The following is a 16,360-nucleotide window of genomic DNA, read 5'->3' on the forward strand; positions in this document are numbered from 1 at the left end:
TCATCCTGTCAGAATTTTGAAACGTTATATTTCCCTTTAAGTAATATTTGAAAGGTAAGTTATCCAGACCTACATATTACAGGACCGGAGGACCGGTGGTGGGCTGGATGAGGGACTGGATGGGAGGAGGACCGGTGGTGGGCTGGATGAGGGACTGGATGGGAGGAGGACCGGTGGTGGGCTGGATGAGGGACTGGGTGGGAGGAGGACTGGTGGTGGGCTGGATGAGGGACTGGATGGGAGGAGGACTGGTGGTGGGCTGGATGAGGGACTGGATGGGAGGAGGACTGGTGGTGGGCTGGATGAGGGACTGGTGGTGGGCTGGATGAGGGACTGGATGGGAGGAGGACTGGTGGTGGGCTGGATGAGGGACTGGATGGGAGGAGGACTGGTGGTGGGCTGGATGCGGGACTGGATGGGAGGAGGACTGGTGGTGGGCTGGATGAGGGACTGGTGGTGGGCTGGATGAGGGACTGGTGGTGCGCTGGATGAGGGACTGGATGGGAGGAGGACTGGTGGTGGGCTGGATGAGGGACTGGATGGGAGGAGGACTGGTGGTGGGCTGGATGAGGGACTGGATGGGAAGAGGACTGGTGGTGGGCTGTATGAGGGACTGGATGGGAGGAGGACTGGTGGTGGGCTGGATGGGAGGAGGACTGGTGGTGGGCTGGATGAGGGACTGGATGGGAAGAGGACTGGTGGTGGGCTGTATGAGGGACTGGATGGGAGGAGGACTGGTGGTGGACTGGATGGGAGGAGGACTGGTGGTGGGCTGGATGAGGGACTGGATGGGAGGAGGACTGGTGGTGGGCTGGATGAGGGACTGGTGGTGGGCTGGATGAGGGACTGGTGGTGGGCTGGATGAGGGACTGGATGGGAGGAGGACTGGTGGTAGGCTGGATGGGAGGAGGACTGGTGGTGGGCTGGATGGGAGGAGGACTGGTGGTGGGCTGGATGAGGGACTGGATGGGAAGAGGACTGGTGGTGGGCTGTATGAGGGACTGGATGGGAGGAGGACTGGTGGTGGGCTGGATGGGAGGAGGACTGGTGGTGGGCTGGATGAGGGACTGGATGGGAGGAGGACTGGTGGTGGGCTGGATGGGAAGAGGACTGGTGGTGGGCTGGATGAGGGACCGGATGGGAGGAGGACTGGTGGTGGACTGCTGGTTAGTACAACCTGTACAAATGGTACAAAAAGAGGAAATTATTCACCTCCTGTAATAGGAACAAATGTACCCTTTTTTTCTAGCAGTGACTGTGCTCCATAAGGAAACATCCAGTACATTTGTCTTTTGTATTCTTCTGTCTATAAATGCTGCCCTATGGACTCTATGCTCTCTATAGAACTGAGGCGAGGCTGATTTTGTACTCTGGTGCAAATTGTAGGATCTCATTACCCCATGTGAAGTGGAGATATGTGTTTATAGTTTTTTGAAGTTGAATTGAGCAATGCATCTTGCTGTTGACTCTTTTGCTATGTATGGCAGACAATCAGTGAGCTATGTGGCTCACTGACTAGTAAAAGAAACTAAGTCTGCAAATTATTAATCATAATCTAAAAGATGATGTATGAAAATATATATATATACAAATGTAAGACTCTGAAAGCAGAGCATTTTTTATTTAAACAATTATCAAAATCGTTGGTGATTAATTGTATAATTGATTAATAATCTCAAATATCAATTAATTGTCGCAGCTCTAAAAGAAAAATCGGTAACACTTTATAATAATGGTCTGTCATTAATAAGTAACTATGCAGGAAGTAATGCAGGACTAATGAGTATTACTACATTAACACTTCAGCTACTACTATTAACTAATATAGAAACAAGCTTAACTAATCAGTAAGTAATATCAAATTTAGGAGATAGTTCATTATTAGATAATCAATAATTACTTAATGAGATTCGCATAATTAAGAACTAATAGGTAATTATGACAAATTATAAAGAATTACTAATAAAATTCATTACTAATCACAACATTAACGTGTCTGAGACGTTAGCAATTGTCTTTTTTTACTCTCAACATGGTCATAAAATGCATCACTAAATACTCAAGGGTTACCTAGCCAGTCTTCAAGGACTACTAGTGATCTGGACCATTATTTTAAAGTAAAAAAATATGTTTTTCACTTTAAGATGGTCCAGATCACTAGTAGTTCCTGCATAGTTACTTATTAATGACGGACCATTATTCTAAAGTGTTACCGAAAAACCTATTGGATAAAGCAAAGATCAAATTTGATGAACAGGTGAATAGCTATTTTTGGTCCACTGTGGTTTGCCCTGTGGCAGCGCTACCAAGACAATTCCCAACTGTAATTGCTGTGTCTGTGCCACATTTATTTTTATGTTGACTGGAGTAAGATTTTAAATAATCGCACACACTTACTATTAATTAACACTTCATAGAGAGCCTTCATCCTGTCAAGGCATTTTTTCAGAATGGTCTGACAGCTGCCATTTTGGCTGGAGGACTTGTGCGGACCAGGTTTTCTGCTTCTTTGTTTTCTTTCCAATGAAGACTATGGCCTTGTACCCCAATGTGTTTAACTTTTCGACCTGAAAATAAAGATATATATTATATAATTTATACAGAAATATAAGCAATTATAAATGTCTGAAGCATTGTGGGCTGTAATTATGTAAATAATAATAACTACAGACGTTAAACACATGCCAAGACAGATGCCTCATCAATAACATGAGAGGTGGTTTGGTTTTTGTTTTTGTTTTTCAACCACGTCTCCTTTCTGGCCTCAAATTTCTGGAGTTTTTTTGCCAGTCTTTGCTTTCTTGGCTGTACTGACTGGCAATATTTGCAGGTCTTGGTGGCCACACCAATAGCTGCTTTGCAACTCACGCAGGTTGTTATTGTTGACCCTCTTGGCATCTTAAAACTAGAATATAAAACAATCAACATTTAATGACAACATTTAATGACAACCAAAGTGACAAAGGCACTGCATTATTTAAGTGTTACATTGCAAATGTTTGTAATTTGGCCTACTTCAGTATTATCAGTAGTGTCAGACAACACTTCATGTGTGTTTCATATTTTCACACGCGATACAGCACGAGATATCGTTAATATCGATATAGTTTATTTTGCGTTTAAATGACTATACATTTCTGCCCTTGAGCTGCCAGATCTGTGTGTCAGCTGTCGCAGTGCATTGTGGGATTTGTAGTATGAGTGTGTAGTGGGAGTGCGATTTAATGATAGACGTATGAAATTATCCGACCACGGAAAAAATATCGATATATGACTTTTATGCAACAATAACCCATACTCCATAGTTGATTTCTGTTTTCATCTAGGTATTGGAGTCAATAAAGTTTTCAACTTACATAATTCTGACCTCGGTTAGCACATTGCTGCCAACTGCAGCTAACGTTAAATGCGGTGGCTAATAATAATGCTGGATAAACCCCTATGTCATTAGATACATTCCTATAAATTAATGGTGATAAATAATTAATGAATGATGGCTTAGACAGCGCTATCTAACTTTATTATTCAGGTTCCGTAAGCATATGTTCATATCAGTACGTGTATTCATTACCTACCTTTGAGGTTGTACAGTATGATGGTGGCGGAGAGAGCGGACACCCCCCCCCCCCCCCCCCCCTCACTCAGTTGTCAATCTGCTGACCTCTGTGCCTCTGTGATAGGGCAACCCACTTGTCAATCAGCGACAGCTACGTTGCCCACACGTAAAAACGTGATGCCACTTTTGTGACACTGTATATATCAAAAGAAAAATTATACGATTAATTATTTTTTCAACCTCAGACTCATTGGTCTTGGCTCATTTTCTGTGAAGAATATATTTCAGAACACATTTTCAATGACCACACACTGTACAGCTCCCCCCCCCCAACTTCACACAATCTTCTCTTCAGCACACAGAGTAGTCCCTCACCTCCTTTCTCTATTAAGCCCTCTGTACTGCCTGAAAATGTGACATTAAAATATAAAGAAATGAGCCAATGGTTCCCAGAGAAGCAAATTGAAGAAAAAGTCTAACTATTTATTGTCCTTACATTTCCCATTGGTGTCTTCAGTGAGCTGAAAGGTAAACTCTACAATCAGTCCAGCAACACTCCTCATGTACTCCATGTGCTGCTTGACTTCACGAACCACAATAACTTCTTCTTCTTTCAGTCTAGCCAGCAGCATTACCTTGTCAAAAACATTTTTACCCATCACAAAAACATCACCATGACCTGCAATACATTACATCAAACTGTTATCTTACAACCTATAAAAATATTGGGACAGAAGATATTTTGCATGCTGTACTACTACAATAGAGAAATAAACCCTGAAAGGATGAGATAGAACCCCAGCGCTTCGCGAAGGGGTTCGATCACATCCATTTACAAATTACTGCATTCTTTTTTTTTTGCATATTGCCTAATGTCTTAAAGGTCCCGTTCTACGTGATCCCATGTTTCAAACTTTAGTTAGTGTGTAATGTTGTTGTTAGAGTATAAATAATATCTGTAAAATTATAAAGCTCAAAGTTCAATGCCAAGCGAGATATTTTATTTAACAGAAGTTGACTACAAAAAAAACGTCTCGATTGGACTACACCCCTCTACTTCCGTCATTAGTGACTGTAATAGCAATTTTTATCTCACTGGGAAAAACAGCATCACAGGGTTAAGGAACACTCAAAAGGCAAAATTGTAATATAGAAGAAAAGGCTTTTTATTCTTTGAGGAATCTTTTCGCAACCGCAGCCACCCAGATGTGAAACAGAAAGCCTACTGACATAATAAAACTGAGACATTTTATACAGGTTTCTGACACTCTTGACTCCTCCTTTCCCAGTTTCAGTAAATTTCCTTAAAGACATCTTATATCTCAAGCTAGTATGGACTGGTTCTACCCCCCCTGGGCAGGTCATGCTGTTCTTTGTCCCTGAGAAGCCAAAAGGCCTTCATTTACAATCTAAATGACCTCCTGCTTTCCTCAGGAGGGGGCCTGGGACCCTACTATATGACATCCTGTATTCTTCGACTAAGATTCTTTCTCGTGCCTAGGTGTTTGTTATCTCCCCGGGCTATCTGGTTTATTACATCTGCTCTTTCCTACCCCCAATTCAGCTGTTAGAAATGCTTTTACACACACTCAAATGAAATCAACAAGTTTTAAATGAATGGACACAAGAACAATGAATTTTTCATTAACATCTCCCCCCTGTTTATCATTCTCTGATAACCAATAAAATAATAAAAATTCATTTCTATTTTCTAAAATCAATCAAACCCATTTTACTATTAAATCTTTAAGCATGTATATCAATACTAAGCCCTAATTTGATTCAATCAAATAAAATCGCAAAACTTTTCTTCAACCATTAATTGGTCAACATTTTCTCCAGATATGTTGATCATCTCGTTGCCTCATGGACGTTCCATCTTCACCAATATGACACTTTGTGTGCTGTTGAAATGGTCTTTTTCCAACGTTGGCAGGAGAGGTATGTTCTAGCGCATATCCTTGATCTTCCACTTTATTCTTTGCGCTGGCGTGTGAGGTTGTTGATGTTGGTTGGTATAGTTTAGGTCAGATGCTCGGACCCAGGTCTAACATCCTTCAATCATTTTCAAATCCTTACAAGATTTTCCCTTAGATCACGATCGCACCCCCACTGGAATGAGTCGTTTACTGTCTACTGTCACCTGCGAATGGAGGCCTTAAGTGATTTTGTTAGTGAGCGCGTGTCTTGTCGTCCCTTTGGTGTGACCTGTGAAATTTTCAACCTGAAACATATCACCGGATAATTTCTTGCTCATTGAATAGCACTCAGGGTCCTTGTTCCCCTGAAAAACATTCAACCCATGTTGTTCATGTTAACAAAACAATACAGAATCAGTTCTGTTTGGTTCAATCCATCCTGACATCCTGCAAAATAAATTTTAAGTTAGGCATTACACAGGGTTAGGCACTGTTTCTTCACTTTGCTCATGCCATGCGCAAAAGTCTGCATCTTCTGTAAAGAAAAACAAATGTTGAGGTTATTGTCACATAGTTTTCTTTTGTCTGCTGTGCTGCCACATCTGCTCCGGCGTTTCCTGTCAAAACAATTCTTGTTATTAGCACACTTAAAATACAAACAATACACACAATTAAACCCAATGTCCTCCCAACATTTATCTTCCCACCTGTGCGATGGCTTTCAGCAAATGTGAACCCCTTAGTAAACCAGATCTAGCTGGTTAATACAAATAAAGTTCTTCAAATAAACCCCTCCTGGACTTTTACTGTCCTCATATACCGATGAGGTCAAAGCTAGATAACCTCTCAGCCTGCTGTGAAGACAATGGGTTTAGCCCTCCCCCCCTGGATTTACTGTTTTCCCACCTGTGAGGCCGAAATGTCTTTGTTTGTGGCCTGAATACAAATTATCCATACTAAAAAGTTCAAAGACTCATCTGACCACTTGTTTTACTGTGCGTTCTCTTGTTCCCGCCATGAGCATATTCATCCTCCTCTTGATGCACAACACCCATCTCGTGCATAAATTTAATATAATAAAATTCTCTTACTTTTATCAGACGCTTTTATCCATAGTGACTTCCATTTCAAAGTACACATTTACATTCTTATCAGTTCTTGCTTTCCCTCTGAAATCAAACCCATGACCTTGGCGTTACAGGTGTCAAACTCTAATGTTTGAGCTACAAGAAAACTACAATATTTGTTAATATTTATTTGGTGACATTTGTTTGGATAAAGTTTGCTAACCCAAACGTTGTCCTTCAGCCAAATTTCCCATCTTTCTCTGCCTCTGAAATAAAAATATTACTTAAAGCCACAATTTCATCTTCTTATCAAATTATTTTTTAAGGCAACGGCCCCTAGTCTCACAGCGTTTCTTGCTTTTCAAGCCTATTGTTTGGTCTCTTAATCAACTGTCATCTACGAACATTCTCCAGGTCATCAATTGGTCAGGTCAGGTCGTGTACACTTTGTCAACGTCAGTCGAATAACAATCTTCCCCTTTTTACAATACATAACTGTTAAGGGCTCTCTGGATAATCTGATATTTACTTAGCCTACTGTACGTGTTTGTTGCTGTCAAATTTATAACTTTTTCTCAACACATGACTGACGGCTATCTACGACTTCACAATTCTAATTTATCAATACTTAAACCTGTCCAGAAAGTAATTCAAATCTACTGCACATCATGAATGACCAAAATAATAATTAACAGACAGAGCTCGATGATCAATCAACTTAAAGCTCATCCTGTTCTGTGTTGCCTTCTCATCAGATTGACTCACAATCCTCAGCTTACTTTTCAAATTTGTCATTCGCCTTAACCCATCTATAATGCTAAAACACTCTTTCCAGAGGTTAATGACAAATTTATACACACTATTCAGACAGAATAGTTGTCCTAAACTAACACATACTGTACAAACATGAATTAACACTCACACTCATCCCTGACTATGAACTGCTCATATTTCTTATTCATATCTTTTCTCTAAAAAGATTTAAATTTTAAATGACATTTTAACCTTACATTTTCCTGTATCTTTTATCTAATGTTTTTATGGCCTCTTAACCAGTTTCAAAGCATGTCTGTTCATTATCCATCTGATTTTAGAAAAGTCAGCTGGATTGTTTTGGTGCATTATCTTATTTTGCTCCAGCTTTCTTTGGCTGACTGATAACAGAAAGACAGACAGAGTACCATCCTCTTCCTCCACTCAAGCAGTCTCTTTCTCTCTCATTATAAGCAAATAATCTTTTCAACAGCCTCCTAGGACTGTAACTAAAATAATCATAGTCATATTCAATCGTTCTATGATCTTTTCTAAGGTTATCTTTAGTTTAAATACTCAATTTACCTAACCTTTGTTTTCCAGAAAATTCTCTTGAGTCATCTTTAGCCACCACCATGTCTTATAGTGGTCCTTTGTCATGTCTAAATGATCTACAGGAGTCAGAACTGACACATTAGTTCAGCATCGACACAAATCTCTGTGTTTTCCTTGCTCATCAGGCAACTAACATTACAATTTTTTTTTTATTTTTTTATTTTTTTATTTTTTTTAAGCTGTCTCCACAACAGATAACCACTAGTTCAATGGTCTCTGCTGGCTCCTGAATGCCCATTCAGATCAGCTCTTAACCTATAATTGTCTTTTCTTCAGGGTGTTGTCCCCTGGCATAGTTGCAGACACTTGTCAGAAAAAAACAAGCCATTCAATCAACGCGGTTTCTGGTGAGTGGTATATAGAGGAACTCACATTTTCTGGGTCAGACGGCCGTAACTTCTCACAGCTCATCTCGCCTCTCAATGATCTGCTGATGCTGGTCGCCACTCAGTCAATCAGCGCCACTCTCATATCCATCTCACATAAAAACACCTCCATCAGGAAATGCCCAGTGTTTTTGCGTGAATTCCCCTGTCTTAGGTTGCCCTTTTGGCCAGAGGGTCTTACCCGTCTCTGGGGTAAACACTTCGTACACACGTGGTTACCGCTCTTTACCATCACAGAATCTGTGACCGTTTTCTTCAACATAATCTGTTGTTTTCTGGAGCTTAGGAAAAGGCACATTCAAGAGTCATCAGAGCCATTCTGACCTAATAGTGTTCACAGGGAGACAGGTTAATAACAACAGTATTTAATCACTTAAATTCATTAATCATCTTAAAGGTAGCAACCTGCTTAGATTGTAGTCAGTGAATTTAGATCACAATCGTACATTCAGTGTACTGTTACTTCTGTAGCCGGAGCCATCAGCCCTGTTTTATGGTGGAGGCTAAAATCAGACAAAGAAGCGGTCCTAAAATAAACTAGTCAAAAATGTCACTTCTATCATTTAAGGTCTGCATTATTATTTTAAAGACTTCTTTAAAATCATTCAGTTTTATTTTTAAAACATTTACAAATTGTCCTCTAAATTTGTCAAATCTGAACTGCCTGTAGCATGATTTGTTTTAGCTCTTCCGCATCTATGAATCTGTTCAGTTGAAACACTGTGCTTTACACAGGCTCAGACAACAGCTTTCCGCTGATATTGAATGAGAGAGAGACTCTTGAGGCATTCAGGACTGGTACACTGCATTCTCATAAACTTTTAACTTCAGACTTTATCTGCCATCTTTTCTTTAACTGTAGCCCATCTTAAGGCATCTTTTCCATAAATTACATGTATTGTAATTTAGACATTACAAATATCCACTCCGAATGAGTCTCTGTTGCACTGAAACTGTGGCAGTTTCAGTCACAGCACATGCCAGATTTAGATAAGCAAACCTGTTTTGGCCAAATCACAATCTTATCTTTTAAAATCAACATTAACAAGCCTTTGTTTAATCAAATGCCTTTTACACATTTTACATTTAGCAACTGTTAATCCTGTAACACTGCTTCTGTTTATTTTATCTTAAAGAAATAATACGAATTATTCTAGTTCTTAATAACAATTTCATTTCAATTTTACTTCAATGTTTTCCCTAGGAGTTTATCAATCTGCTTCTATGATTCAACTTTTGAGGCTGCTCCCTGCTTGTGATACATTTTTTTGATTATCATTATAAATCATTCATTAGATTTGTCTCTCCATACCATCTAAAACCTTATCAAAGCGTTTCATTCAAAACACAATCATCCTTTTAGTGACCGGTACTTTTAAAATATTTTGCAACTCATTTAGTCTTATCCGTAATTTTACGTCAACCGGTACTTGTTATAGTTCCTTCCTTTCAAAAGGAATTCCTTACACTTAAATCTTTCAATCTTCTTACAACTTTCAAAAGTTCCAACTATCAACTTTATTTCTCCCTCATTTACTTTTACAGTCATACAGTGCGCATACAGTCACTGAATGACCCAGCTGACTGCAATAAAACACTCTCTGTTATTCTACCTACAATCACTGTGATCTTTTTAACATCTCCACCCTACTTTACGCCCCTGAAGCAGAGCGTTCCTATTCAGGAAATGCAAACAGAGCCACTGATAAGTTCTCTGCATTTTCCCCCACTGTCCCAGCTGCAAATTCAATTACAACAGCCGAAATTATAATCTTCATCATATTAACATTGATCTACTTTCTAATCCATATTAACACAGACTTTTCTTTAAATTTGTGTTATTTTGGCACTTTCTTTGTTTGGAGCCAATTAAGTTATTGTTTATCTTTCCAATCACAATCAAACTTTTACAAAACATCATCTGCAAATCTCTTCAGAGCATGAGCAGAACTGCTTATAGCATTTGCTCTCTATTATCTCACTATTTATCAGGACTGTTCAGTTACTCTTCATACAGTATTAAAACTTTAACGTGTCATTAATTTCATCAACACTGGTTTTAAAAGCTTATTCTTCTATCAAATGGTTAGTTTGCAGATTCAACATAAATCACAAGATTGTATTATAATTATTCAGTCCTACTTATCTCTACTGTTTCACAGAAAACACAAGATTCTCTAAATCTTCTCAGTCTCTAAATTACACAGACAGCTATCCTAGCCGCTTGCACCTTCAACTCTTGTTACAAAAATATGGCAATCTATTCTTCAATACCCTTGTTTTCATAACATTAATACAATAAAGCATTCACATCGTCATTATTGGCAGAACATTAATTTTCATAAGCGACACGGAAAATCTAAATATTCTAAACGGGTTTCACAAAGTTTCTGATTAACTTTAGTCACACGTTTCTGGGGAAATTATCTCCAACCCATAATTTCCTTTATAAAACAATATATTTCCTTAAATGGCTTAATATCAACAAAATATCCAATCTCTGGACATTTTCTAATTTGATATTATCATCAACAACACATACAAAACAAGTATACATTTAACATTCAGAAGCTGGTTTGAACAAGCAAGCGCTGTTGCTGTACTCCCAGCATAGCTGGACCCTTTAGGTTCAAAAGACAATCGTTTTACTTAATGAAACATTCCTTATCCTTATATCATGCCAATCCCTGTTAATCATACTCAACGCCCCATTTCCATCTAAAACTCACCTTTCGTACCATTTCAACTTAATTTGACTTAATCAGGCGTTCATAAATAGTTCCATGAACTCTATCGTTCCCTACATGTCAGTTCCTTCTGCATGTGCTCAATCCAACGATTCACTGTTTCCATCAGGAAAAACATCCTATCTTCCCCTACATGTCAGTTCCTTCTGCATCGACTCTGTTCTCTTTTATCTGCTTCTTTCCCATCCAACAATTCACTGTCCGTTCACAGTTTTACACTCATGAACAAACTTCAACAACCCTTTCTGACTAGTAACGGATAAGTTAGCATTTCAGAAAACCCTGTAGGCTACTTTTGTACAATCTCATATGCTCATCATTCACAACACTGCTCAAATCATCAGTCATAGCTTTGCTCAAAGTTTCATCAGCCACACATAAAGATCCTTTACACACGTTTAACACACACACAACAACCATTCTGTTTTCCCTCGTTCTTTTCTATTGATTCTTTTACAACATTGAGTCTTATCTTACTCAAGGTTCCCGCCTCGGGGAAATACATTTACATTTACCACCATCATTATTTCTCTTTTAACAGAAAATTGGTGTATAAAAATGATCTACTTTACTGTTAGATGACCCCATTTTTGGCTGAGTTCCTCTTTTCTGGATTTCACAATTCGACACGTGTCTTACAGAATCTGTCAAACGTCTTCGACAGACCCGATCTTTCCCTTACCCCAAGATCGGTCGGGTGGTTTGTAATTACGTTTCACTCAAAAACTTCCTATAAGCACTTTCCAGCGCTCGATTAATTCTGATTTGACGTGGCTCTTCCGTCCACCTAAATCGATTATTTTTTTTTTTTTTTTTTTGGTTACTAGCACTTTTGAGTGAAACTAATTAATCAATAACTGTGATTCCCCTGAATCTGTGATTCCCCTGAATCACCTGTGGGCTTTCCGTCCACCAACGAGCTAAGTGAGGTAGAAACTGATTCGAATTCCTCAGATCAATTCCCTTACCCCCAAAAAAATTGTGATTCCCCTGAATCACCTTTCGCCCGTACCAAAAAGCAAAACTCAGCCAATATGGTTCACGTTCACTCACAATTATCAAATTACACTCAACTTCAATAAAACAATTTGCCGTGTCTTACCCAGATGCTTTTTTCTGTTTCTCCCGCAATCCGCGGATTCTTTATTGTCCTGGTGGGAGCTTCCCTCACTGGCCCTGAATGCGGAATTGCTCTCTCTCCCGTAATCTGTTGAGTTTCTATCCCAAACTGTCGAGGTATGAGACGGCTGCCTAGGTGCTGCCGAGGTTGTGCACTTTCCCGTCAAATCCGTTCTCAGGACCAGGAGAAGAAGCGTCCGCACAGGATCCCTCTTCTTGACACCAGCTGTAATAGCAATTTTTATCTCACTGGGAAAAACAGCATCACAGGGTTAAGGAACACTCAAAAGGCAAAATTGTAATATAGAAGAAAAGGCTTTTTATTCTTTGAGGAATCTTTTCGCAACCGCAGCCACCCAGATGTGAAACAGAAAGCCTACTGACATAATAAAACTGAGACATTTTATACAGGTTTCTGACACTCTTGACTCCTCCTTTCCCAGTTTCAGTAAATTTCCTTAAAGACATCTTATATCTCAAGCTAGTATGGACTGGTTCTACCCCCCCTGGGCAGGTCATGCTGTTCTTTGTCCCTGAGAAGCCAAAAGGCCTTCATTTACAATCTAAATGACCTCCTGCTTTCCTCAGGAGGGGGCCTGGGACCCTACTATATGACATCCTGTATTCTTCGACTAAGATTCTTTCTCGTGCCTAGGTGTTTGTTATCTCCCCGGGCTATCTGGTTTATTACATCTGCTCTTTCCTACCCCCAATTCAGCTGTTAGAAATGCTTTTACACACACTCAAATGAAATCAACAAGTTTTAAATGAATGGACACAAGAACAATGAATTTTTCATTAACATGACATCACCAGAACCGTGTTTAGACTAACCTCCGCCCACAGGAACACAGGCGTATTGATGGCGAAATGTCAACAGATGGTTGATGTTTATCTATAATCGGATACCGCAAAAGTTTAATTCGAAGTTAGTTTGCTCTGTCCATTTCACCACGGACTGTTTTTCTAACCTGGAATAATATCAAGCAGACTTCTCTCAGCGTTTCATACTGACGAAGGGGACTATTTCAACTATATTCCAGCAAGCGGTAAGTACAAGTAGTGATTTAATATGGAAGTAGCGATCAACTTCACGTCGTTTCTCTTAGTAGGATGAAAATAATCTAACTTAAACTGTGATTAATATACAGAAAGCGATCAAAGAACAATCCCTTTCCAATCGTCCAAGCTGTCAATCACACAGCGCGAGTTTATATGGACACTTGCCAACACTCGTTATGAAATCAATGACGCTGTTACACTGCACAACGAAGCTCTTACTGTATTTATATGCCTCATGTTTGCATTGGTGAAATCATTAGTGAGTGCAGAAACTGCGTTGCAATGATAAGATCTTTCACGCGATCAACAGGCTGTCATCTGCTCAATGCTCGTCACTGCAATTTTTTATGTGATTGAAAGAAATCTAAATACTTAAAAAACTTCTCACGATTCGTTAATCCCGATAGCTGTAATAGTAAAAACATATAATAGCTGTAATAGTAAAAGTTTTCCAGATAGTTCCACATGTAATGCCAGATATTTCATATGCAAGCATGTCAGCCAATCACAGCAGAGGGCGTTTACACTGAAGTCTCTCAGCAGACACGCCCCTTCAAACAGAGTGTTCAAACCAGGGAATGAAATCAGGCTAGGAAATATGCCTTTTATTTCTAAATTATAACAATTTTTGATCTAAAAAACATACTAACATTATAAGGGCACCCCTGGAAACATGATAAAATAATAAAAATAATCCATGGAATGGGACCTTTAACATTTTTTACATCAGATTCCATATTTACATCAAGATGTGTGCATCAAACAATTTGTATTCAGTGCATTTCAGAGGAAGTACTTACATTCCCATGGCCAGGAGTAGTTGTTCACAGCCAGGAGTTCATTGGGAGGAGGCAGTTTTTCAACTTCCCCCACAGTAGCATTGTGGTCATTGATGGCAACTTCCAAGGCTTTCTTCTCAACAGCAATCTTTCTTCTCAGTTGATGCCTTCGCTTATTCCCACCTACAAAGAGAAACACACAATGAGTGTGCATTCACACGATGACTACACAATAGCACCATACAAAATACGACTTCACAATATGCATGTATGTGTTATGATTATTGTGACAGATTTTGTGTGATCATTTTTGCATCACAAGTTTCATTATCATTTGAAAAATTGTGAAAAAACTTGGGATTTTTTTTCAGAATCTATTTTAAACAATCATATTTTTTTTTAAAATAGAGGACAAAATTGGTAGGTCAGGACATCCCTGCACTTTGCAGAAATATTGGAAATATTTGGATATTGCACTCAACCTTATTATGATTTTGACAGTTTTTCAGTATGCTGCCCTGACTTGTAGTAAACAGATTTTTTTTTTTTTTATAAATGGCTTTGCTATTTTTACTATGTATAAATCAGTAGTGAATTCATTTTTTCACAAATCTGCATTACTAGTGGCCTGTCATGCTCTCACCAAACTGACGATACAGCTGAAATTTTCGCTGTTTGATGCCCAAATATAGCCCCTCGATGGTCCTCTGCAGGTCATTTTGGATTGTTGCTCCTTTGTACGACAACAAACAAATTAATGCCCATTTCAGTTTACAATCAGCCTCTTTTCAGATCCCCTGTACAAGAGCCAATGATTCTTTAAAATATGCCATTAAATAATTTTTTCAAAGAACCTGAGGTCCACTGCTGAACATCAGACACCCACTGCTGGACTGTCTTGCTGTAGAGATAACTGAGCGCTGAGTTTCTCCAGGTCCTTTGTTGCCTCTGCAATCCTTTGTACAGTCTGTCCAAAAGAAATGTCCATGTTAACAAATGCTGAGACAATTTAAAAACAAAAATGTTATTATACATATTTGCCTAGTTAGTACCTTGATGTATCTTTTGGCCAATGCCCGGTCAAGATTTTCTGCCTTTCGCTTGTTCCAGCCACTTGCCTGGATTGTTAGCATGTCTGTGCGAACTTGACACACAATGTATATGCAGTAATTTTAACAATTATCTCTTGTTCACAGTGAGGACCAAAGGTCAGATACTACATTGATCATTCTCTAATATTGTCACATAAACCTGGGAAATAATCATACACTTAATTAACGAGTCAGAAGTTAAATAAAAAAATAGAATCCTGATCAGTGTAAAAGTACTGATTAGACAGTTGTTTTATAAGGGAGCAACTGTAAAATGCAAAGGCCGAGCATCAGTGTTCAAACCCCTTGGTCTCAATTTGGACACAACTATACATGAAAAATGCTTACCGGCTTTTGACATGTACTTGGAACATATGGCTGCTCGGGAGAGGAAGCTGTTAACCTGTTCAACCTCCTCCCGATTGTTGTTCCAGCTCCTTCTTGATTGCGTCCCCCCCATTTTAACTGTAACACATTTACATGAATGTTATTATTTGGAAAACAACAAGTAGGAGCAGAGGACAGACAATCATAATGTGTGGTACAAATGGTAAGAAATACATCTAATTGTCATGATTACCTCACACATCCATGAATGCGCTTTTGCATGCATGATGGAGAGAAATGGGCGCATGTTCAGCAAGTCCTCCAACTCTGGACAGTGGTCCACAACTCTCTGCAGATATGGCCAATATTTGCAGACCACATCAGAGCAAAAGAACTGGACGGTCTGTGAAGCTAGCTGTTTCTGGAGATATAATGGGTATGTAAATATTTCTCCACGGAACATATTCAGTCCCTTCAGCAAAACCCCATGACGGCAGACGGCAGACAGCAACTTCAACACCTTCCTCGTGTAGTTTGCTTGCAGACTTGTTAGCAGACTCTCGTGCTGCGGTCCACTGACCCGCACCACATCTCCCTTTCCCTGGATTCTTAAACAGATGAGGGCAAATACAGACATTTACACAGTTACATTTTACAAAATAAGCTGTAAATCATGGTATTATGGCATTTGATGCAGCAATGCCCCTCTATTACTTAAATAAACCAAATAATGTTTAAATTTTGGGGGAAAAAACTGGCAAGCATTCCTAAAAATGTGAAATTGTGGTGTTACACATTAAGAAATATCAATTTAGCTTACATGTCCAGTTGTTCCATGGATGTAATCAACAAAGGAGGACACCTCAGCATCATTGGCCAAAAAGACTCTTCCATCAGGTCTTGAAAGATATATGTAGATGTGGGTAAAATTTATTGTAT

General features: G+C 39.2%; 1 long non-coding RNA gene across 1 annotated transcript; it reads right to left on the bottom strand.

Moving 5' to 3' along the window:
* Positions 1 to 14,004: 14,004 nt before the first annotated feature.
* On the bottom strand, positions 14,005 to 14,972 carry LOC311296239. Its single transcript, XR_014628536.1, has 3 exons — positions 14,858 to 14,972; positions 14,647 to 14,736; positions 14,005 to 14,186 (listed from the first exon to the last, which is right to left on the bottom strand). It is a non-coding gene; the product is annotated as an uncharacterized lncRNA (long non-coding RNA).
* Between the last annotated feature and the right edge of the window lie 1,388 nt (positions 14,973 to 16,360).

Source organism: Rutilus rutilus (genome assembly GCF_951802725.1).
Source record: "Rutilus rutilus genome assembly, chromosome: 8".
Classification (NCBI taxonomy): domain Eukaryota; kingdom Metazoa; phylum Chordata; class Actinopteri; order Cypriniformes; family Leuciscidae; genus Rutilus; species Rutilus rutilus.